The sequence below is a fragment of the Onychostruthus taczanowskii genome, unplaced genomic scaffold (genome assembly GCF_017590055.1).
Source record: "Onychostruthus taczanowskii isolate IOZ18803 unplaced genomic scaffold, ASM1759005v1 scaffold8, whole genome shotgun sequence".
Lineage (NCBI taxonomy): Eukaryota > Metazoa > Chordata > Aves > Passeriformes > Passeridae > Onychostruthus > Onychostruthus taczanowskii.
The window spans coordinates 872,910-897,077 of record NW_024505892.1 but is presented as its reverse complement, the minus strand read 5'-3'; the positions used below and the strand labels follow the sequence as shown (position 1 = coordinate 897,077).

At 39.0% G+C, this 24,168-nt stretch overlaps 1 protein-coding gene across 1 annotated transcript in view; it reads left to right on the top strand.

The window, feature by feature from the left end:
- The first annotated feature begins 11,817 nt into the window (after window positions 1-11,817).
- The window catches only part of HS3ST5 (heparan sulfate-glucosamine 3-sulfotransferase 5), a 32,530-nt gene continuing 20,179 nt past the window's right edge, over window positions 11,818-24,168 (top strand). The window contains exon 1 of the mRNA XM_041423751.1: window positions 11,818-11,966. The gene's annotated coding sequence lies outside the window, so the exon portion shown is untranslated. The remainder of the gene's footprint in view (window positions 11,967-24,168) is intronic.

Below are 24,168 nucleotides of genomic sequence, written 5' to 3'. Positions count from 1 at the left end.
GCTCTTAGAATTTTTCTGCCTTTGGGACTGAGTTTGCTTTTTCCTGAAAACTGGTCTCCCTCTTCAGCTGTTATCTGGGGGGTTGGGAGTGAGGAGGAATTATAAAATTGCCATTAAAGAAAGATTACTATGTCTTTGCTTCCTTTTTTGCTCATATTCATACCTGAACATTTACTTCTCTTGTTGCCATACATTGGAAGATTTTTTAAAAGGCCTGCCACTAATGAGGAATTTCATGTATTAACCCCCAAGCTGATGTAGTAGCACACAACAGACTTAGTTTTGTGATCCAGCTTAGATCCAGCTTAGTTTTACACAAGGCAACTTGAGTTCTACTGTACAATTTCACCAGCACACAGGGAAAATCAGGCACTCAGGCACTCAACATTATATTTTTACAGTTTGCTGGAAATTTTTCAACTGAAAAGATTTTCAGTATAAATCAGGAGCATTATTGATGAAAATGTGATTACAAACTACATTATGAACTGCCTCTCAATATGATTGTTTATTTGGTTTTGCTGGTACCTGTCCAGCTGGCTAGAGAAAAATAATTGTCTTTCAGCTTTTCTTTCTATGTTTTTTTGATCAGTCTTCTGATGGAAAATGTTGAGGGGGGACATGGCAAAAATGTGAAAAAAACCAGCATTTTTCAAAATACTGTTTGTTAGAAAAAATGTCCATTTCTCACTTCTTGAAATTTCAACAGTTCTACTTCTTTTGTATACATGAAAGGAAGAGCTGTTCCACTAACTTGTCCCCTTAAGCAGAAAATCTTGCCCATATATCTTGCCTGCCCATGGCTGCTAGCAGTTTTTCATCGTATCTTGCCCATTTACATCCTTTCTCCACCCCTTCAATAGCCCCATGCCATTTGCAGAACACTTGCAGGTGCTGTTTTTCCCTGGCGTTCCCTGGGCTGCTCCTGCACCAGGGTGACTATTTAATACAGCGTGTTGGCAGTGCTCCACGTGGAGCACTTGCCAAGATTTCCCCTCTCTCCCCCTTGGTGTATGAACAAATGCAAAATAAACTCAGCAGAAATTTGCATTCAGGCTTACATGGACTGAGCATGGAGTTTTGATGGACTGACCAAACTTATGAGAAGTTTTCCCTTTTCTTTCAGTCAAGGGGATAAGGGTTGTCGCATCTTCAGTTTACTCTGTATATGAAAAGAGCTGCACAGAGTTAATAAAAGCCACAGGAGCAGCTCAACTGTGCTGTTAGGTCCAGAGCATGAGAGATCATATATCACTGTAACCTGCCTAACCTTCCCTGTACTAAATGACAAACTGCTGCAAATAGCCTTTGGGTCAGGTCTCACATTCACTAAAATACTTGTCCTTCAGCTGAGGACTCTGTTGAACTCATATATCACACAGCCTCTTAAATCACACTGACTTGCATAAATGCTAAATACTAATTAAAATTGAAAAAAAATTACTGAAAGATAAAGTCCATGAAACAGGTCAAATCAAGGCCTAATTATATTTAGAATTTATCTTTTTAGATGACCTCAGAAAGATAGAAGACTGCAATTTTCTACATGTTTATTAAGTTCTTACTATACTTTATGCTACAACTTGTGTCACCCTCAAAAGCCATTCAGACTACAGCTCATGCTTAGCCAGAAAAGGATTTCCAGTTGGACACTTTAAGAAGCAGGATGTGGCAGCCTTGTTGAGCTCACAGGGGCTTGTCTGGTGCTAAGCTTTTCAAATTGTCTTTATATAGGACAAGTCTGCTGACTAATGGATCCTAACAAGCAGTTCTTAAAAGGTTTTATTTGAAAAATTTTCACAGAGAATTGTTTGTTGGGAAAAGGTTTTTATTTAAAACCTTTCAAGGACTGATCTAAAAACACATTTTGGAATAAAACAGAAACTAAAATGTTGGCTTTATGCAGCCACACAATGTAGTAGTCATGACTTAAACACTTTACCATGCATGCTAAATTCTTTCTGAGCAGTGTTTCTGCCCTGAGGAACAATCATGTCAAGAAGAAGCAGCTAAACAGTCAGCAGACACTGAAGAAAGGGAACAGACAATTTATATATCAAATCAGTCAATTCTTTGAAAATACCATGGCAGCAGTGTTGGGGGTTTTTATGTGACAGAAGGCAGGAAGGTAGCAGATATGCTCAGGGAGGTCAGTCAGTGAATATAGAGCTTTTAGGTGATGGAGAAGCTGACAAACTGGCTGATTTGATGTGAATTGAATTGCACTGAGGTTTTCAGAACTGAGTAGCACGATTTTGTGTAGGGCACACAGTATAAATAATGAAAAAGAGAAGGAGACATCGTACTGAGTCACATGTTTTGAGATAAGATATGAGTTGCTGGCAGGGAGATGCAGGACCTATTCTGAGCACAGCTGCAGAGGAGAGGACTCAGAAGAGAGAAGTGACAAGGGAGGAGGGAAGGAGATACAGTGTAGGAGGTCAGGAGGAGTCACACACATGACAAGCATTCGTCTTCTGCATTTCAAAATATGATGTAAGCACAGTAGCCATATTTGATTACAACAGTATAAGCAAGTTTGTTCTAGCCCTCTCCCCGTTCCTAGTAATCAGACAAAAAGGGTGGCACCGCACTATCTCGATTTACAGTCAGTCATTTTCCCTTTTGCACCTGGGCTGTACAAGTGTGTTATTACTGCTGGCCTCTCACTGAGCAGCCCTGGATGCAGAGGTGTGATTCCCTTCAGCAGCTGAGCTCTGGCCTGTGCTGCCTGCAGTTCTGGGTTAGCCCCTAGAAAACTGTTACCAGCTGGTGGAATTTAAAGAAAGTCCAAAGCTGCTTTGAATTACACCCCAGCTGTGATGAATGTAGGAATGTAGTGAGAGCTGAGCTTCTGTGAAAACTGCATGGCAATGTTATGCAAGGCAAGGAAGGAAAGAGCCCAACATATTTTTTTTAAAAAGTCACAATATATCTGCAGCTTTTAAAATGAATATTTGAAAGTAATTCAGACAAAATTGTGATTGTTAGGTGTTTGATACATCTTCTGATTAGTCTTTGTTGGAATTATCTGTACTGCAGAATAATTATCTATACACAATTGGCTGCATTATAACCTAATCACATCTCTATAGCTTTCTGTATGACTTTTTAAATTGATTTTGTAATAGCCTCAGTGTAAAAAACAGTAACCTGAAGTGATTAGTCATTCATTATTTCCCCGGTCTCTCACTCAAAAGAAAAGAGATGAGCTAATCAGATCCATACCACTACACAGTCTTTTCCAGAAGCAGATAGAAGTACCAGAAGCTGCTTTTAGGGGGCAGAAATCATCTCAATTCATTCCCCAAATGACTACACAAGGTTCAATGTGGAGTTCTTACAATACCTTCCTTGAAACCTCTCTAGGTTTATTTATATCAGAGAGCGAGAATTCTTGTAATTGTGCGTAAGTCAAAGACTTATTTAACAAAAAGGAGAAACATATTCCTTTTGTGTCCAGTACTATCTTATTGACAGAAAAATTTTCAATAGATTAATAAAAATTAAACAACAAAACACAATTCTTATCAAACCATACATATGAAAGCACCATACGTACAAGTTATAACTTGCAGCTAACGATTCTGGTTTAGAGTCTAGAGTGAGATTAGAGATTGCATATAAGGCGTGTTGTTTCATATTCTTGTTTTAATATACAATTCCTTACATATATACATATATATATATATAAAATACGTAGTTATATATCAAAAATTATAACAAGATTGTAACAAAAGTATAGCAATAGTGAACAAAAATATAAGTATTCTATACAACCTTATGACAATACTTCGTCTTATATATGATTTCTGTAGACTGGGACAATATAGTTTTATGTTAAGCATTACTTAAAGGCTTAAATAAAATCTGCACATGTGGCCACTATTAGAAAAACACAAGCCCTATGAGGAACAACTGGGGGAACTGGGGTTGTTTAGCCTGGAGAAAAGGAGACTCAGGGGTGACCTTATCGTTCTCGACAGTTCCCTGAGAGGTGGTTGTAGTCAGGTGGGGGTTGGTCTCTCTCCAGGCAGCATCTGACAGAACCAGAGTTCACAGTCTCAAGCTGTGCCAAGGGAAACATGGGTTGGATATTAGGAAAAAGTTTTTTACTAAAAGAGTGATAAAGTGCTAGAATTGTCTGCCCAGAAGGTGGAGGAGTCGCCATCCCTGAATGTGTTTTAAAAAAGACTGGATATGCCACCCAGTGCCATAGTTTAGTTGAGTTGTTAGGGCTGGATTGGACTCAATGAAGGTCTCCTCCCATCTAGTGATTCTGTAATTCTGTGAAGAGAATATTATTAAAGATGTAGATGTCACTATTTAATTTACTAGTGCATATGTAGTCAATGCAATCAGTACAACACATCTTTTCATGTTAATCACTGTACAGGGCTAGAGAAAGTCCCTAACTTGAACAGATTAGATGAAATTAGATGAAATTAAGAAAGAACATATTTTAAGACAAGGAGCTGGGGCATGGATATTCTTAAACACTTTGCTGTCAGCAAATAGTCATTAAGTGAAAGGGAAACTCATTTGGACATTCTGAGTCCTAATGAAGTCCTAAATTCAGTGACCATCCTTCTCTGCTAATGTTCATCTTATTCTGTTATTCCCCTTTTTTATCTCATTTTATACTGCTCTTTATCCTGCTCTTTACTCTGCTCTTATCCTTCTTTTTATTTTTTTCAACCAGAATACATAATGGTCAAAGATAATACCAGAAGTGCCAGAGGATACAATTTCCATTAACAAGCTGATGATGTCAGGTGGTGTTACCAATTTATTTACTCAAGACTGCAGATCTGGCAGCAGAAAACTAAGAGGGTACTTATATTTCCCCGATTCGTCCTCAAAAGATGTAGCAACAAGCCCAGGGCATCAAGCTGGCAGATGTTATATGAAGGCTAAAGTGCTGTTGCTCAGCATTGTAATGACCCCAGTGCTCTGCAGTTTGTATTTTGTGGGATACCTTCCAATGATCTACTCTATCTCCCATACTGCAGTCTCTCAAACGTGCACTGGAGAGGTAACCTTGGGCACCAGCACTGAGGAAGAAGATTTAAAGCACCACCACAAGCCTTTGACAGTCCTACCGGGCTCAACAGCCACCTTCTGACACTGGATTTGCTTGGACACAGCATGGTCAGCCAGAATACCAAGTTAGGTCATAAAAACCATAATTTGCTAAAAAATATTGAAAAAAAAATTGGCATTCTATCAGATTTGAGCTTATCTTTTGGACAACAAATCAATACTGTTTGCAAGCTGTTCTCCATGGCCATTAAAGCTGGTCAATAGGCTGCTGATACATTGAGTAGGGTGGGGTTTCTTTTCATTCTGTTTCTCCTCTTTAATCACACGGATCTAGGAAATTAGGATTTATAAAAAAAATTAGTCCCTGAATATGCACTGTAAAAGGATGAAGGTGGGATAGAGAGAGAAAAATCAGCTCTTACTGAGACAAACAGCAATTTTATGCTTGTATGGCCAGCAGGTATAATTCAAATGGAGCTGAAACTTGAAGAATATTTTTATGCTAATTTTTGAGAGAAGGACCTTATTTCCTGTTTATGTTTTATCCAAATATTCTGTTCCACACAAATGGTCACAGTTCTACCAGATCGGAACAAGGTTTCCTTGTCCTGTAATTAAAACACCTCTTTTCTCTCTTGTCTGCACATCAATTGTCATTTCACATGGTGACATTTGGTATTTTTGGAAGGTAGAGCCTACAGCATGTTATTTTTTTACTGTGATTTAGATATTCAATTAGTGTAAGGACACGTTGTATCAGGAAGTACAGGGCAAAACAATTATTGGGGGAGGGTAGAATTAAAAATACCTTTTAATTGTGTTAGCAGAAGCTAACTCTGCGACTTTATTTACTATATACATATATAAATATATATATATATATGTATATAAATGGTTTGCCATTTTAAATGACATGAGAAATTAAGAGGAAAATAGCACATGTTGAAATATTTGAGCAGGAATTCAGCAGAAATTTTCACATAAACTCAAATATAGGAGTTTTTGTTATGTTCCTAAGTACTGCTACCTTCTGAAAATGTTATATATTCATATAAAATTATACTTTTGAAACAAATCTTGATAGTAAATAAGAATAAGGTGTCTCCAGACCAATAGAAGCAGATACAATTTTTCAGGCAAATATTTTTAAAATATATACAGACATTTCTTCATATACGTGTGTATATTGTGTCCTCTGTGACCTCCCTACTTCTCACAGAGAAAAATCTGGGAATTTGATGCATTACAAAATCCTAATATCACCCTCCCACCACACACTAATTTATCAAAACATTTTTCCTTGAAAATGGCTGTCTTCCAAAAATTCGAAGCTATGGGTTATATTCTGCCTGTGTGTTTTGGTTTCCTCTAAGGTGGGCTGCAAGGCAAGCATAACACTCACTGAGTTCCTAGCAACAGCAGGGTGAGGGATCATTTGCTCTCATGGAGAGTGACAGCACCTTAAAGAATGGACAGTAGAAACTGGACACCTGATTTCTTCAGAGCAATTTTCCAAGTTCTGACCCTAGCTTTAGGAGCTTGGTGGGAAAACAGAAATTTCAGACACTATTGTAGAAAAATAGCATGGTAATTCCTCCTGCTTGGAGGAGTTGTTGTCCTTGTGACAGATAAAAGAAAGGAGCACCTTTGCGCACCAAGGGAAAAACAAAGCTGGAAAGTAGAGAGCACAGAGTGCTGCTGGTAGAGCTGCTTTTGCTGCCTCCAGTACCCACACTCTGCTTGAGAAAAAGGGGGATTCCTGCTGTGGCAGTGCTGGCAGTGTCCTGGAGCAATTCTGGGCACCCATGCAACCAGCCTTCACTCAGCAGCCTCTGCAGCAGCTTGTCCTGAGAGCCCCACAGCCCCCAGTCTCTTCTACACATCTCTGGTAGTCTGGTAACTGCAGCATGATAAGATCAGTTTTGCAAGGTTTACTGATCCCTTACTTATATCATTCTACAGACAAGGATCATCTCTTGTTAGGACAAGAGAACAGGACCTTAAGTTGTGCCAGGGGAGGTTTAGATTGGATATTTGGGGAAATCCTTTGTGGAAAGTGCTGTCAAACCATGGAAAAGGCTTCCCAGAGAACTGGCAGAGGCAGTATCTGAAAGATGTGCAGAGATGGCACTTGGGGACGTGGCTTACTGGTGGACTTGGCAGTGCTGCACTGACAGCTGGACTCCATGATCTTCAGTCTCTTCCAACATAAATTGTTCAATAACTCTGTGATTCCTTGATTCTATATTTTCTGCAACAAGGCTATGTTCACACAACTCAGTAAATAGCTAATCATAGTATTGATTACAAAAAAAAATCTTTGCCTGAAATGATCAGTATCTGCATGAACAGTGACAATGGCAGATACAACAGAAATTGTACAAGAACTAGGATATACCTAGTAAAACAACTGTTTTACATGCATCTTACTTTTTAAAATTATCCATCTCTGGATGGAGGCAGCGGCAAGAACTGAAAAACAACAGGTAATTCTTACACAAATGCACCTCCCTCTGGAACTGCTGGGCAAATCTGATTAGAGATTTTTGAAACTAAAGTGGACGCTTCATCAAAAAGTGATTGTTAGCAGAAAGCCTGCATGGGAAAAACACAAGATAGCAAGTCACTTTAATTCTTCCCTCCTAGAGTACGACTCCATTGAATTAAAATTATCCTTGGCTTTCACAAATCTGTTTCCTATAGGAATATATTTGATGGTCCTCAACAAGTTTGTTCCTAAGCCTGCTAAGCACAGAAGAAATTTTTTTTGGTTTTGCAGTAGTATTGTGAAATCATAAACTAGTTGGGTTTTTGTTTTTTTTTTTTTCAAAAGGATCTTTTTTATGTATATTTATGCTTATATAATGAATACAAATACCTGATGCTCATAAACCAGCAACCATCTGTGTAAAAGTTAGTGTCAGGCAACACAAAATTAATCTTTCACTAAATCAATTTCAAAAAGTGATGAAAGTGTTGTAGTACCTGGTAATCATTATGGAACTTCTCCAGGCAAGAAATTAATGAAGATTTTGATGAAAAGTCTGTTTCTTTTTCTTACTTGCACCTGTCCCACACCCTATATAATCTGATCTCAGTACAGGTCCAAGGTTACCGTATCCTCTCATTTTGTATCATCTCTCAGAATCACAAGTATCAAGGGCTGCACCCACATTGGTAAGATAGCACCAGGACGGAGGCTACAACACTGTCCTGTGGTTGTTCAGTAGCTGAGAGCATTCTTCCTGACATGCACTTGGGTTCAGGCCACCTAGAATTCCCTAAGCCAATGTTCCAGAACTGTTCAGGTGGTTGTTTGTAAAATAGCTGTGGTCACCCTGGTTTAGAAGGTATTTAGCCTTCAGGTTGTAAACTTCTTTTAAGATCAGAGAACAAGCTATAGAGCAGGCTATGGACTTCTTAATTTACCAGTCCCAATGCAGTGTTGGATACTACATTAGCAATGACACTTCAAGGCTTTAACCCCTCTTGGCACCATGTGCATTCTGCCTTGCAGTGTTACCACATGGTGGAATATCAGCCTTTGGCGTGAAGAAATTGAGTCTTGGGTGACACGTGCAGTTGTGTGTGTGACTGCTATGGGAATATACTGGGAGAAATGCTTATGTAAAACTAGCAAGCATGTGCACCTTTTAGTGGAAAATCCATCTCCCTTAAATTGTATCTCCAGAGGGCTATTTAAAATGTTTTTTAGCAGCATAAAGATGCAATATTGTGCTCAGTAATTCTTAGTACTCTTTGTGGCAGGAAAATTGTTCTCCTAATCCTGTACTCCTGAGAAGTATAAAAGAAATAAAGCTATTGATATTAGCTCCTGGACTCTGAAGAGATGCCATTGCAGTTTTGTCACTATACTACAGAGACTTGTTAATCAGCATTAGACTTTTAATTGTTGCAAACCAATACAGAATTCATTTAATTGTGTCTTTTAAAAACACTCTTTCGGCATAAAAGTAGGTTTAAATATTACTCCAATATGTTTCCCTTATAGATGTTTACATTGCAGAGGTGTTTGTTATCCTTATTTTTCTTTGCAAGTTTTACTTGAGATCAAAGGGCTTAGATATCACAGCAGACACAGGATGTGCAACATTCATTGGTACCTTTGCATGTCCTTATCTATTTATGTCCCTGCCTTAACACTCACGTAGCCCTGCTTGCCATTGTGTGCCTGGGCCCGGATTATAAATATAAATAGGCAGGTACTTGCACACTGGTGCTGTGCCAGCCTGGCTGGGGAGGAGCAAGTGGCAGACACCAGTGATGAGAACTGGACACCCAGGCCAACAAAACTGTCAATGTCCAAAGCTGCCATGGCTTCACACAAAGTGTTCCAGTTTCTAACACCAATACAACGCAAAAGTTTGAAAGATGAGATTTTTTTTTTAGTGATGATAAAGAATAGAGAAGGAGATGTTCTCCAAATACTTTTCTTCTATCTGTATCTTGATTGACCCTGCATTCTATGGTCTCAGGATCAGAATTGTTGCAATTCTGAACTTCAGACAAAGCCAAAGCAGAGAATGAGTCATGAGCAGGATTTTGTCCTTGGTTCTCTGATGTTCCTGCTGAGGCCAGAATTTCTCAGCTCTGTGGGGGTTTCATTTCAATCCACATTCACATTTGTGCTGGAATTAGTCTGGTTGAGGCAGGGGAATGCTTTTTCAGTTGCATTTCACCTGATTAATAACCAGTGTGTTGCAAGCTCCAACCTTGTCTCAGGAATAAATGATTAGCAATGGAACTTGCTGTCAAAAGAAATGATTGAGGACACACACTGAATAGGATTAAATTTGACACCAGATTTTTAAATAAAGAAAGCAAAAAAGTACCATATCCTGAGCACAACCCAATCACTGACTGAGAGGGTCAGGAACTAATTTCCCCATTAAGCAAGTTCATCAACAAATGAACATTTTGATCATATTTCACCATGTTGTTTCTTAATCATTTTGTGCCCTTCAGTTCAGGGAGCAGGAGAAGTAGAGAGAAGGAAGGGGCCTGCAGACTTTGGTCTCCCATGGAAACTGTTAGGAATAACTCACTCAGATTCTCTCAGTATAGGGGGAAAGAACAGCCCTGAGAAAGGGAGTCTGATGCTGTGTGCCCAGAGTTAGCACTGCGTCAGGCACACCTTATGAAGGGACGAATTATTTATTGGGCACTTTAGACACTGGTCCAAACTTGATCTGAACTTTCCAGCCTGTCCAGAGAACAGCTCTACCCTGACCACAGATAGAAAACCACTACCTAGGCAAGCTGTCAGTCTGGTAATATCCCTGTTCCTAATGGCAGTTTCTGGGATTTTTTTTTTTTTCTGGGCAGTTACTTGTAAACAGGTGTAAAAAAATACTCAGAAAACCACTTAATGATTTTTTTTTTTTTTTTTTTTTTTTTTGGTGTCACATCAGCCTTTACTCTCTGATTCCAGAAAACATAATATGAAAAAACAGGACAACTTATAGTGGAGTATTGTATTGGAAATCAGCCTAAGCATAGTATTGGGTCTGGTCTTTTTCAAATATTGGACCAAATACCTTGTGCCAAATGTTTTACACCAATTAGCAACACGTTCAGAGAGCTGTGCCATGCACAGAAATCATTTACCTCCATGAATGATCATAAGGTGTTAAAAAAATTAATACTTGAATCCTGGAAGTAAATCCTAGAATTGCATCCCCAAAAGAGAATTATCTTTTGCAGATTGCATGCCAAGCTTTTTCTGAGTTATTATCACAGATGGTGAAAAATTCCCATGGTCGTATACTCATGTTCTTTTTCATTCCAAATGGAGTCCTTTGTGAAATAGCAGCGTGATTGCATATGTTTGAACTCTGACTGTCCACTTAAACGTATGCTGCACTTCAGTGGTGTGGTCTCTGGGAGGGAGTGCTAGGCTCTGTTACAGGAAGTTTAGGACAATTTATTTTCACCCCAAGGCCGCTGAAACCCTGCCTAGCATTATCTCTGCTAGACTATACCGCTAAACTGGAACAGTCAGAGCTGAAACACAGTCTGTCATGCTGTTCTTAATCCAACAGACATGCAAGATTCACAAAGGCAAGGCTAGTTTCTCTCTATCCTCTACACCCAGCTCCATGTATCCATCACTTCCCTCAGCTCTTCCCAGTGACTTTTCAGCTCCAGAGTTATGGATCTTCTCACAGATCTAGTGGAAAATTAGGCATGGTTGGCTCTGTGATCTCTTGGTCATTGGGCTGATGGATGAAGCCAGACAAGATGCTTCAACTCTATTACCTTTCTGCCTGTGCCCCTATACAACGGGGAAATGATAAAGGTGAGGTCTTCTATCCTGGTGAAAGATCTTCAGCAGTAATTAGGATGAGACTATTTAATTGACAGGAGAATCAAATTTAAGGTTACTCAAGTGACCTTTCCTCTTAGACTTCTGATTTTCTTGTGATTATATTAACTGCTATATAGTGCCTGTTTTTACTTGGTGTAGTACGTATTCAGAATATTGTTTGAAAGTACACAGTATCTACAAAAGAAATCAAGCTGCAAGTATTCTTATCGTGGGTGTGAAATTTTCTATCTGCTACAAGTTTAGGGATGAAGACACTGCTCATATTTTGCAGCTAAGTAGCTGGTGAATTTTAGATAGGGTGTAGGGGCAGCTGGTCAGCCTGACTGCAGCTTTTCTGGTGTGCCCAGTTTGTCATCTGATAGGGACAGAGCTGACTTCCAGCAGTCCTGCCCTCATCCTTCACCCTCCTGCTGCTCCATGGAGCCGGCTGCTGTGGCTGTGCACCGCCTACGTTCGTATCTTCTGGGCAACAGCCCATGACACCATGCAGGATAATTTCCCTCAGTTCCCACTGGTGGAGCAGTATAGATCAGCTGGAGCATGCTTGTGGACTTGGCATTTAATGGGCTTTTTGGTGAGTAGTGATACAAGCCTTATGTGTCTGGTACTGGTACATGGAGTACGAACCCTAATGAAATGGATCTGTTCCACAAGAAATACAATTTTATGCTTCCTAATTGAGCAATTAATTTAGTTTTGCCTACTATTTCACAAATGTCAGGGGATAAAGTTGAGAACAAGTGGTTGTTGCATTTGCATCAGGAACTGAAGGCTAAAGAGTTGTGCAAAACTGGTAGTATACAGAGTTGTATACTACCAATATATATTAATGTTTGGATGGATTTGAAAGGAGAGTTGATTTCACTTTTTCACTTGCTGATTTGATTCGAATGCCCTCCCAACAGAATAAGAATGCAGATTTAAAGTCTTGTCTTTGATTGATCTCTGTGAGTGTCCTTGAAAGTCCTTCTTTATTCTAAGTATGACTGCACTCTTTTCCTCTGGGAAACACATACTGTCCTATAACTCTAAACTAGTAAGAGACAAGTGTCAAGAAAACTTGGATATTTAAATAAAAATTGATTTGCATGTCTAAGACCACAGCTATTTCATACAGGTGTGGCCCAGTCTATGGAAATTTTGAAAAATTAATAACCAGCAAAACCTCTCTAAAATACTCTCAGTGTGTTTCATCCAAATGATACTAATTTTATCCACTTAATACAGTCTTAGTCTGAATAAACCTTAGTTCAGTCATAGAAAAAACAATGTTTTTACTTAATAAAATGATCGCAAACATGTTTGATATGAGCATGTACTCATTTACTATACATTATTTTAATATTATGTGTATCTATGTATGTAGAAAAATAGAAATCTAATCCAGAAAAGCCCAGAGAAGACGAGACAACATTTTGTTTGGTGTTACATCAGTTCCACACTACTGAGGAATCCATTTTATTTAGGGAGAATCCCCATGAAAGCAGTGAAGGCAGTCAACGAGATGCTTTACACAAGTGGGAGGACTCTGATCATGCGTATCTAAAATGTGCCATAGAAAAGACATAATTGCCCATTTTATAGCATGTTGGACTTCACACAGAGTCTGCTTCTAGCAAAGAACATTTCTAAGGAATCACATCCAATAAATGAATCCTCCAGGCTCTTGTTTTCAATGCTGTGTGCACTTCTTTGGTGTGAAAATTTCTGTGGAGGCTTCATGAGCTAAAAATTCTCTCAAGTGGTGTGCTGAGACTCTAGGAAACAAAACTGATAATGTTGTACCTCCAGGGCATCTATCTGTACTCTCTCTCGTCTATATTCAAAAATCAATATGTGATGATGTGATTTTAGAAGGCCCACTGTAAGCAAGCAGCTATTAAAATGGCATTAATAGTGCCTTAGGCAAATTGGTATTTGTTAAGCATATGGATAATACTATTAGCATGACATATAGCTGGCATCTGAGTAAGAGTCATCAGTATGTCTCAGGCAGAAGGTGCCTACTTCATGGGTCAGTTCTCTGGTGAAATATATAGAGAGTTAAATTGAAATGAAATAATTGCTGAACCCAGTGCAATTTGGAGAAATGACTTGGTCCCTACACATTCCACATAACCCTGAGATTGAAGGAAAAGCTGCAGTTAGCTGAGGGGGCCTACTGAAAAAAAAAAGGTGATGAGGGTGCCTTCATCATGCAAATAAAAACATGAGACAGCACCACACCTGTCCTGTGATGAAGTGCCCAATACGTGTGTGTCAGTGGCTACACAGGCTGTGTTCTGTGTATTTTGAAACTAAATCTTTCTTCCTCCTATTGACTTCTTGCCCTCTGGTACATTGAGTCGGCTGCCTGAGATGCTTTCGCTAAGTACAAAGTCAATTGACTGTAAGTAGTGATGAAGAAAATGCTGTGTGATTAATATTACAGTTCAAGCTCCTCTGATCAGTCACAGAAAGAGCAGTCAAATAAACTCATTTCAGAGAATCACACACTGTTAATGGTGGAGAGTCTGCCTGGAGCCCAAAGGGGAAAAACAAGCCGCTTGAGGCAAATCTCTCTTCTTTTACATAGAACAAACTGGTTGAGCAGTGTTAAAAGCTGCTTATTGATTTGTGCCCACTCTGAAAGCCATGCAGTGATGTAAATGAAAATGTGTCAAGAGTCAATATTGATTTTTTTTCTTTTTCTACTTCTCTTTTTTTTAAAGGAAGGCCACCCCACTTGGGAAATGCTGTTAGCTATACCACTAGGTTTGTCAGTAAGTGAAGTAAGATTCTTTTCCACAAGACTACATATGTCCAGAAATCAAATTTACTTCTTTTACTGAGGTAATATGGACAGCATGCTGAGAGCAGCTATGTTCACAAAACTTGGGTTTTTTTAAGAAAATTGTTAGGTGAAGAGGAAGAAATGACAGAGAAGAAATCAAATCTTAGAGAAGATAAATTTGCTGGGCTGAGCTTGCAGTATAATACTTGCATAGTAGTCCGATTTTTTTGGTTTTAAATCATTGCTTGCAATAGATTTGTGTAGCAATATAAATTATATTCAGCAAGAGGCAAGGACAAGGAAAGGGTGGAAAGGGAATCCTGTTGTCCCTAGAGGGGTGTGTACTCAGCTGGAGGAAACCTGGCAAGAGTTCCCTTTAGAAAGAGGGTGTTTGCAGGTAGAAGACCTACAAGAGTCCCTCTTTCACAAGAAGACTAGCAGAAGATATATGGGTGATCCCTGAAGGGTAATTCAAATACATTATTTGTTGACTTCACACCATGCTTAGTGAGGCATATAAAAAAGCAGTTTAAGAAAATACAGCCAGCAGTTGCCTATGTTTTCTCCCCTGAAGAATCAGATGCAAACAGTAATAACTGCTCTGCTCAAAATCAATGCTATAACTTTTTCTATTAGATTATAAACTGTAGCCAGGCTCTTTTGAGTAACATTTCTACCTTGTTAACTCATAGCAAGTAATATTCTTCCAGGCCTTTGACAAAAGCTCCTTCTCTGTAGCCAAAATAATCTTTTTTCAATCTGTGCTACAGAATCTGGCAACTAATTTCTTACACCTCAATTAGAGGTGACAAGAGGATGTGGCAGACAGCCCATTGCAGCTCTGATCTTCTCAGAATGAGCAGCTACCCACAAAGGACGGTCATATTTAGTGTGGAGTAAGGCTTGTGAGATGTTTTTTACTTTATTGGCACTTTCAAGGGTTTTAGATATTTCCACAGCTCCTAGCTTTTCTTCCTGGGCAGAAGAAATCTGCTTCATTTATGGCAGTGGCTCTCTTCATTCACCCATCTCATCTTGCTTCTTTCCATGAAAGAGAAACATTTCTCCTGTCTCTATATCTACCCACAAGAAATTATCACCTCAACTATAGTCTTTCTGGGGTGACAAAAGAGCTATTTCAAACTAAAAATAAATAAACTGGGAAATTAAATTCTAACTTGGAGAAGAAACCAGAGTAAGTATCACAGAGGAAAAATGGCAGTCTTCCAGCTACTGGCAGAAAAAGGTGCCCCAAACTAACTGGTGGCAAATCAAAAGTGCAACTCCAAACATATTAAGTGTGTGGAAATGCTCCTATCAATTTCATGTTGCTAAGGTTCAGCAGATTAAAATAGAAGTTAATTTTTAAGCTCCAGCAAATTGAATTTGGGCTTCTATTAAAGGCTGCAACTGTTATAAATGTTATAAATGGATGCCTGGGCTGATGAACTGAAAGTTGTTCAGTGAGAGACATACACATGGCTCACACTTTATTTTTCATCAACTTAGACAGGTTTTTGATCCTTTTATTTGCTTTTTTCTTTTTTTTTTTTTAACATTTTGTTGCCGAGCAGAATGATAACTATAATGTAGTAATTTTTTAGTTTGTTTTTTGAAGAAACGCAAGGGTAATAACATCTTCTGTATAAACAGAAGTATTGTTTATACAATAAATGTAATTTGTCACAAATCTGGAAAGTAAGGCAATATTGATGTTGTTCATCCATTCTGCCTGCTTTGTCGGGCAGCTTGCTTTCAATTTTGGTTATAACCATTCAGATTTATTATTATTAAAATTCAGGCAGAGGGAGACAGAAGAAGATATAAAACTATTCCACTGCTCTACTATGTTCTGTACATAATGTTCAGAGATAGTCACTCAGTGGAATTCCATAACAGAAGAAACTAACAAGAAATATGAAAGACAAAATACTCACAAAATGGATGTATTTTATCAACCTGTTTTAAAATTGTATGAATGGGAGTGATCTGGCATTAACTACTTTCCAGACATTTTACTTGTCTCACAATAATGTTCTCTGTGAAAATGATTTTATTTTGTCGACACCACAATTTCCAGTGCTGTCTCACACCTTTCTATTCTGGGAACAATTGAATATGAGTGTCTTCAGGCAACTTTGGAAACACCTACTTCTTCTGTACATCTTAAGAATTAAACAGGAGAGGTGTTGTAAGTTAGACCCTCTTAGGTGCTCTGGCATTTGGAAGATACGTACTGAGAAGCAGAGGATTTAACTATTATCTCCTGGACTCCCAACTCCTTGGTGTGGTGCTCCACCTTGGAATTGTGCTGGAACCACTGGAACTAATATGGAATGAAATGAATGGGAAAGAAGTATCTGCCTCTGACCAAACATACATCTTTCTCTTGACATCTTTGACTGTAAACCCTGATTTACAGACTGGTGCCAAGCCTTCTTTCTGTATTTTATGAACCAGACACAACATTATTTTACATTTTTCCTTGTTGTTTCTTTCATTCACTCATTCATTCATTCATTCATTCATTCATTCATTCATTCATTCACCTGGTGTGAATAAAGACTTGTGATTAATTATTTGTTCTGGAGCAAGGACTTTAATCTTGATAGCCCAGCTGAGTGACCTACTTGTTGGCAGTAATTAACCACAGCCTTAGACGTGTTCTGAAGACACGTCTCTGAAACAGTATGACTAGCAAAATGGGTACAGATTTGTCTTGTTTGAGAATTCAGCTTTAGGATATTTGGTTTGTGCTAGGATTCACCTGAGGTGGCTCCACTTTTCTTAAGCCTACCCAAAGCCAAGCACTGTCACAGTTCTGGCATCTCCTCCAACCCATGGAAGGAGAAGTCACTCTAACACCAGTACAGCATAAAAGCAACAGTTGTAGCTGAGTTCTGTCTGAGCTTTCGGAGATGTTGTTTGGCTTTTGGGGTATTTGTCAAGAGTGACCTGACCCCATGATGACCTAACATCCACTCAGTATCAGAACTGCCCCAATGCAGACACAAGCTGCAGCAAAAAAGGGAAGATCTCTTTTCCTGGGAGTCCTGCTGGTTCACCTAACCAGTCACCTGGAAGGTGAGGGTTTGCATGCTTCACCAGGCAGTTCAGAGGGAAGAACTCAGAGCAGCCACTGATTTAAATAGCAAGTAGTTTTTGAAGCAAAGAGCAGAAAACAGTCCTCTTTCCCAGCTGAGTGCCCTAATTGCTGCCCTCTGGTCACGCTCTGTCCTGCTCTCTGGTCCAAGGAATCCTTAATTATTTAATGTAAAACAAAAGAGCTTTCTCAGGAGCTGCACAAAGTGCTCTGTCCATTTCTCTGTCTCTGGGTACTGGCATATGCATGTGCATACATAAAGACACCAGCACACAGATGAAGAGGTTGCAATTCTCTTGGGAGGTGAGATATGTGAGTTTGAATCCCCTTAGGCTGGAGGGCAAGGGAGGATTAATTTTGTTTTGTTCACAGACTTATACTAGAGGATTTCAATGGGGGTCTTGAAGGAGGGTTAGTAGAGTGACCTTGGGAATGCTCTATGTCTGGTAGAATTTTGTTAAACGCTAAGTTGTTTAACAGGATAGAGGGTGATAAGTAGGGGGAAAGAGGCAAGTCAATTTATCTCAAAACAGTATTGGTTAAATTAATCATTTAAATGATCCCATCTAGGGGCTTTAGAAGATGCACACTTTCATGTGTAAGCCACTTGTCTTTTTTACAGATTAAATGCTTTGAAGTCAGTATAATAATATGTTCAATTTCTCAGCATAGGATGCAGAGGGTAGACATGATAACAACTTATCTGTTTTTATTTTTGGATGAATCTTTTTGAAATATCTCCAGTATGCAAAAAAAGATGAAATAATAATATGGATGAAATAGTAGCCGTCCATTTTTTCAGAGAAATCTCTGTGACAAACAATATAAATAAATTTGTTGTTTAATGTTTTCTTTGTTTCTTCAGGTGATATATTCAGGGGTAAATTCAGAGTGTAAATGAAGAGTTTTTGCATGCGTTTCAGAAAATAGCATAGTATGTGACTCACATGAAAAGAAAGAGGGGAAAAAACTACTCATTTTCCTCTCTCTAACCCAACACTTTAACCTTTTTTAACATTTTCAAGGAGATGCTTCTGTCCTCTTGAATTCAACACAAATTCCTTAGTCATGTACCTGGAAGAGGGAAGAATCTGAGTTCCGTTGCTTTAGGAATGGGACAGAGTGAGGAAGCAGAAAGGAAAGTCTTGTGTTTTGTTTAGAAGAAAAGAAGACAGACATATGGAATCAAATATTGTGTGAATAGGAATATAGATCATGCATTCAAAAGCCTTTAGAAATCCAGCCCTCCTTCCTTTTCCCTCTACCATCCCCATGAAATTATTCTGGCCTTGATCCCGTCCCTCTCCCTCTTTGTTCAGTGGCACAGAAGTATGTAACCCTGAGAGGTATCCATTGACATTTCCTTTCCTGCCTAACTCAGGTCAGGAGAAGGAACTGTTCGAAAAGTAATGGTTATTAAATGGATTTTTAATGTAAATTCAGTACTTTTTGTGAGTGCTCATGACAAAAGAATTTAACCTGCCTGATTACTTAGAAAAAAGCAAATAAATGTAGGCTGCAAACAAGTTAAAATGTGATTTCTAATTTATTGTAGTGCTTAGGAGCATATTTTAACTCAATTTGCCACACTCTCCATGATTACTGTAGACTTGTCAGTGAGAAAAACTCTTTGCAGTGAACTACTTGGATCTTTGCCCTTAAATAAAAGAGGATTTTTATGTCTTCTAATCAAGGATATTGTTTACAGGGCAGATAACTGTTAAGTCTTCTTTCCATTATTGACTACATGATTTGTTTCCTCTTGCAACTGCATTTAGATGTGCTAAAACCTCTCTTGGCTGTTTCTCATCTTCTCAATACCTTGTTCCAGGACGTGATTGCAGCTCAGTTATAGCAGAAGGGCTGAGTATTGAGCTCAAGCTACTGGTCACCTATGCCAAATAGCTGTGGCAGTTGTTTTTGCTGTTTGTTTTCTGCTCTGTAACAGAGCATCAAAACATGGTTAGGGAATAGTGTATTATTGGATACTGATATAAAGACTTCATCAGCCTAATGGAACAATTAACTCAACCATTCTACCGCTTTTGATCTGCAGAATTTTGCTTTAAGATTAGAGTGATAAGGTGAAGATTAACACCTCTGGGTCAGTGAGGCTGATGAGACATGATTTATTAATCCTCAAAGAAAACCTTAATTGGACACTGGAGCACTCTCTTCTTCATTGTTAAACTCTGCCAATTCCCTGGACAGTCAGAAGAGAGGGTGAGGATGATAGACTTACTGTAATTAGATGCACCAAAACTAAAGTAATGATTTTTTCCCCTGGGAACACCATGTGTTATTTTATTCAAATGAATCACTGCTGATATTTATGAACACCTGAGAAACATGCCCTACACATGGTCATTGACTACCCAAACATAACTTATAAAAGGGAGCTGCAGAACAGGATTCATAAGAATCCTTTGATTTAGAGGAACTGTCTTAAATCCTGGCCTTCAGAGCACAGAGAATTTACTGTGCAAGCAGGTTAATGATCAGGTTGATTTATCCTTATTTTTTTACCAACCATTGCTCATTCTTTCATCATGTTCTTTCCATTAAGAGGCACTGATTTATAGGAGGAAGCACTCCTCTAAGGAGTTTGGTAGATTTTGAAACTAAGTCTCCGAAACAATTTTTTTTTTGAAAGAGATGTCTTTTTTGCAGGCAGTATAATAAATAGGTTCATTATAATGCAGCATGCAGCTAAAGACAGGAGAAAAGTCCATAGGCATACAATTCTAGCTGCTCTACCTCAGGCTCAGGAAACAGAGCTTTGTGACTTGAGGATTCATTAAGAGGCTTGGTGCAGTGCAACCCTGATGAAATAAGTTAGCAGTCTCATTAGGGGGTTGGAGCAATCATTTGGAAAAAAGCCTCCTTTACTGCATTTGTTTACTCTGTCGCAGGAAGCATGTCCTCAGTCAACTGGGATAATCATTGTCAGCATTTTACATAGTTACAAAGCAAGCTAATAAGCCAGATTGTCAAATTATGTCAATCATGTCTAAACATCAACAAACAAATTGCTCTATGCAGATGGGAAATTTGTGAGAAAGCTTAAATATTCAGTTCAATGGGAACAGTGCACACTGCGAGGTCATGGTTTAACACTAATATCTGGAGGAAAGTGGCTCTGGAGTAAGATTTCTGTCTCTATAAATTATTTTTGTGAGGCTTTTTGACATTTCAGGCACTGACTGAGAAGACATTTGTATCATTAAGCATTGCATCCTGGTTTTCCTACCTCGACACTGTATTCACCACATTATCACACTGGCATATCAGCTGTCTACCCCTTGCCTCTACTGAAGTCCTCAGGTTTTATTGCAGCTTCACACTCAGATTGACTTCCCAAGGCTCTAGCCAAGGAAGAGATGAGAGCTGAGGAGTCAGAATTTTTTCTGCTATAAAAAGAAGAACATTTTATGTATTCCTATTCATCCCCGTTGGGGTTTGGAGTCAACTTTTAGTCCAGCAATCCTGATGTCAGCTTTCTGAGTGACAAGTGCTTTTGGCACTTGTCATCTTTGCACCAGACACCACTCTAGGGTGAAGGGCCCTGTTTGTGGCTGCTACTTGCTGAGTGCTTGTGTGATTTCACCCCTGTCCAGGGTGCTACTTAGGGGACAAAAGAATGAAGAGTTTAAAAATGCTATAAAGCTTTCAGAATGCTTAAATAGACTGAAGTGAAGATTGCATCAAAAAAGTAAGATAAAAAGATGTTAATCTATAGAAAGAGCAAAAGATCTATTAAATTAATCAATAGGTCTTTTACAGTGGCAAATATGATTTAGTTAAAGAAAACAGAGAGAGTGCAAGAAGAATATAATGAGTTTTCCACTTCTCCTAAAAGCAAGGGTTGAGAAGAGCAGTTATTGACTGACAGGTATGTTCCTCAGAGTGGAAAATCACATTCTGGAGGATGAGTCTCAGAGCTGCACTGAAGTTAGAGAATGTCTGCACTGTAGTGTCCCTCAGAAATATGGCCTTCAACTCACAGAATTGACCTGGTTAGAACACTGGAACATAACACACCAAAGCCAGCTTCTGTCCTTCCTTCTATTTAGAAGGAAATATCAAGGAGGAGATATACATTGATTCCCTAGCAACCCTAACTCTGGTTTGGTAACATGAAGAATAATGATAAGAAAATAAAATGTACACTGTAAACAGAGACATTGTCCAGGGTCCCAGGTAATGTGATCTCCCCATTATTGTACACACCAGTGTAAGTTACTCTTTCCATTAGCTAAGTCCCAAAGGGGTTGATTTTGGTTCTGCCCAAGACATAAATTTGATTTTTCAGTTTCAATGAAATGTAGACTTGTTTGTTTAGGGCTTCTTTACTAATATAATGTGTCTTTAACCAAAATCTTTCTGTTCTGATACTGAAACCCAGAATTTTTATAGGTATTCCATATTGATGAATCATTGGCTCAATATTGACCTGTTTTTCCAGGCTCACTCAGCGACACGTTTACCTGCATTGCTGTTGTATGTCATATGGTATTGACTTCCTCTGATCCATGGTCGTTATCATTTGGGATTTGTTCATTCATCCTTTATAATACAGAGTGCTTAGTCCACATTATATCCCTTCCTTACTAACCTTCCTGACATACAGTCATAATCTACCCAGAGTCCAGGAATTTGGGGACTTAGACTTTTCTAACAGCTTTCCCCTGTAGCATCAAAGATTTAACTCCAATATCATTGGTTCTACTATTGTAACTTCCCAAGACTGTCAGTGTCATAGTCTGGATCAAAGTGCTCCACAGAATGCCCCTTTTCCTAATTCTGAATGTTCATGGCCAGTTGCAGATAACTGCTATTCAACAACTCTTCCCTGAAATCTGGGCTAGAGGAAAGCCAGAATCACTAAATTAAACTCTTAATATAACACACAGAACAGATGGAGGTGAACCAACTCAACTGTATCATGCTCCATTTGGCTGGAATGCTGGTGTTATTGCTTTAAAACTTGACTAACCCTCTCGGCTCTTTAGCACCCATAAATGTTATGTTGGAGCCTGATTCTCAAAGAGAGGGAATCAGGGAAAACTTAATCTGCCATCATGAAGAGAGGTGATGATATTTTCTTTTCTCTATGTGAAACAGCCTTGGCTGAGCAGGAATTTAGGAGGCCCATGGGGTCTGTATGTGCTAGCAGGCACAGAAGTTCATTTTAACTTCATCTGGCCTTTTGGGAGAGGATAAATACATAGAGCATCTTTCTTTCCACATAGCTTCATAATAAACTTCCAGAGGAATGTGAGCTTGACAAATCTCACTGTAAAATTTTAATTAAAATAGATCTTCCATTTAAAAAGTCAATTCCACTTAAAAAAAAAAGAAACCTTCTCAGTTCTGCTTGAATCTCAGTCCCCCTAAAAAGACAAGCATCAGTAAGCTGTTGAATCTTGTGAAGAGAACACACACAACCCAACTGATTGATTTTAAAATGCAATCAATTAGAAATCACAGCTGACTTTTTTGATTAGAACTTAATTTGATCTGGAATGGGTTTGTGTCCTTGCCTACTATTAATTAGCAGTAATAATAGTATTGTTCTTCTATGGGAATTTGAAACAGATCTGCCTTCCTATAAGGCAGATGGTTGGTACAGCTCAAAGCACTCCTAGTCACAGCAGAGGTCTCAGCTCCATTACTCCTGTTGGCTGGCAAAGGAAGGCTTTGGTGGAAGAAAATGGTTATCCTGAGCAAAGGAAGAACTTGTCAGTAGAATGAGTTTGTCTTTTCAAAGTTGAAACCTGAGAGACATTTACAAGCAAGAGAGGTTGCAGCATTCTCACAGCACTGCAGCTCTCAAGGCTTGGACACTGGGGCACTGCAGGGAAATGTGAAGGAATGCAGCAACATAATGGCTAGAGCCTGCTGTAGAATTCCAGGTGTTAAAGTGGTGTGAAATATCTGATCCACATTTCTGTCTAAAGCATTAAGCCGGACCTTTCTTGGCCAAAAGCAAACTCAATTGCATTAACTTCTGTTTGTTCAAGGGATAAGCCCAGCAGCTGTTCTTGTTGTGTAACATTTATATCTTTGCAGAGGCTGCAATAACAGATATAACATTTGCAGAGGCTCTGTGTGCCAGGGCTGGCCCCTTCAGTGACCTTGGAAGGAGCAGGATGCTCAGCCTTGTGCAGAGCTATCTCTCACTGGCTGGAGACAACTGGAGTGATGGTTTAATTTTTCTTTCTTTTACATTTACACTGCAGATTAAATGCTGGTCATTTTTTAGTATTTCAATAATATTCAGCTCACAGACAATTTCAAAGCAATATTTGATATTTTCATAGTTGGACAAAAACTGTTAGCATTCTTAGAGATAAAAGAGATGACATTTTTTCCTTTTCTTTTTTTTCCTGGTTCATCAAAGGGTACAAATACATTCGTACATCTGGTTTCTCCAACAGACCTTGCTAGAGCTTTGAGCGTTTAGGATAAGGAGTGTGAATGTACATGGAGTGATGATATCTTTTTACTCAGCCCTGTTCTTCAAACAGCAGTGTGAATAAATCCTGAAGCCGGGCACTGTGTAAACTGATGTGGAATGGAACCTTTTGGGGTAAGTTAGGCAGAATGGGGCTTAGTGATGGTTTTTATGTGGTACTAGCCTAAGAGTCCATGTAGAAATCCATGACTTGAAGATATAAATACCACAGGGAGCCCCTAGGGAACTCAAGGTGGGCAAGTGCAGGGAAATGCCCTCTCCCTGGGTCTTACCAGCTGTATGGCTTGTCCCTGGTGGCCCAGGAGAGTGGGTGGATTGGGCAGGAGTCTCACATCTTCTCCATAGGACAGGCTTCCTATCAGCAGGAAACTGGGGAGAAGCAGAGAGCAGCGGGGAGCAGTCACCCCATAGCAGGAAATCAG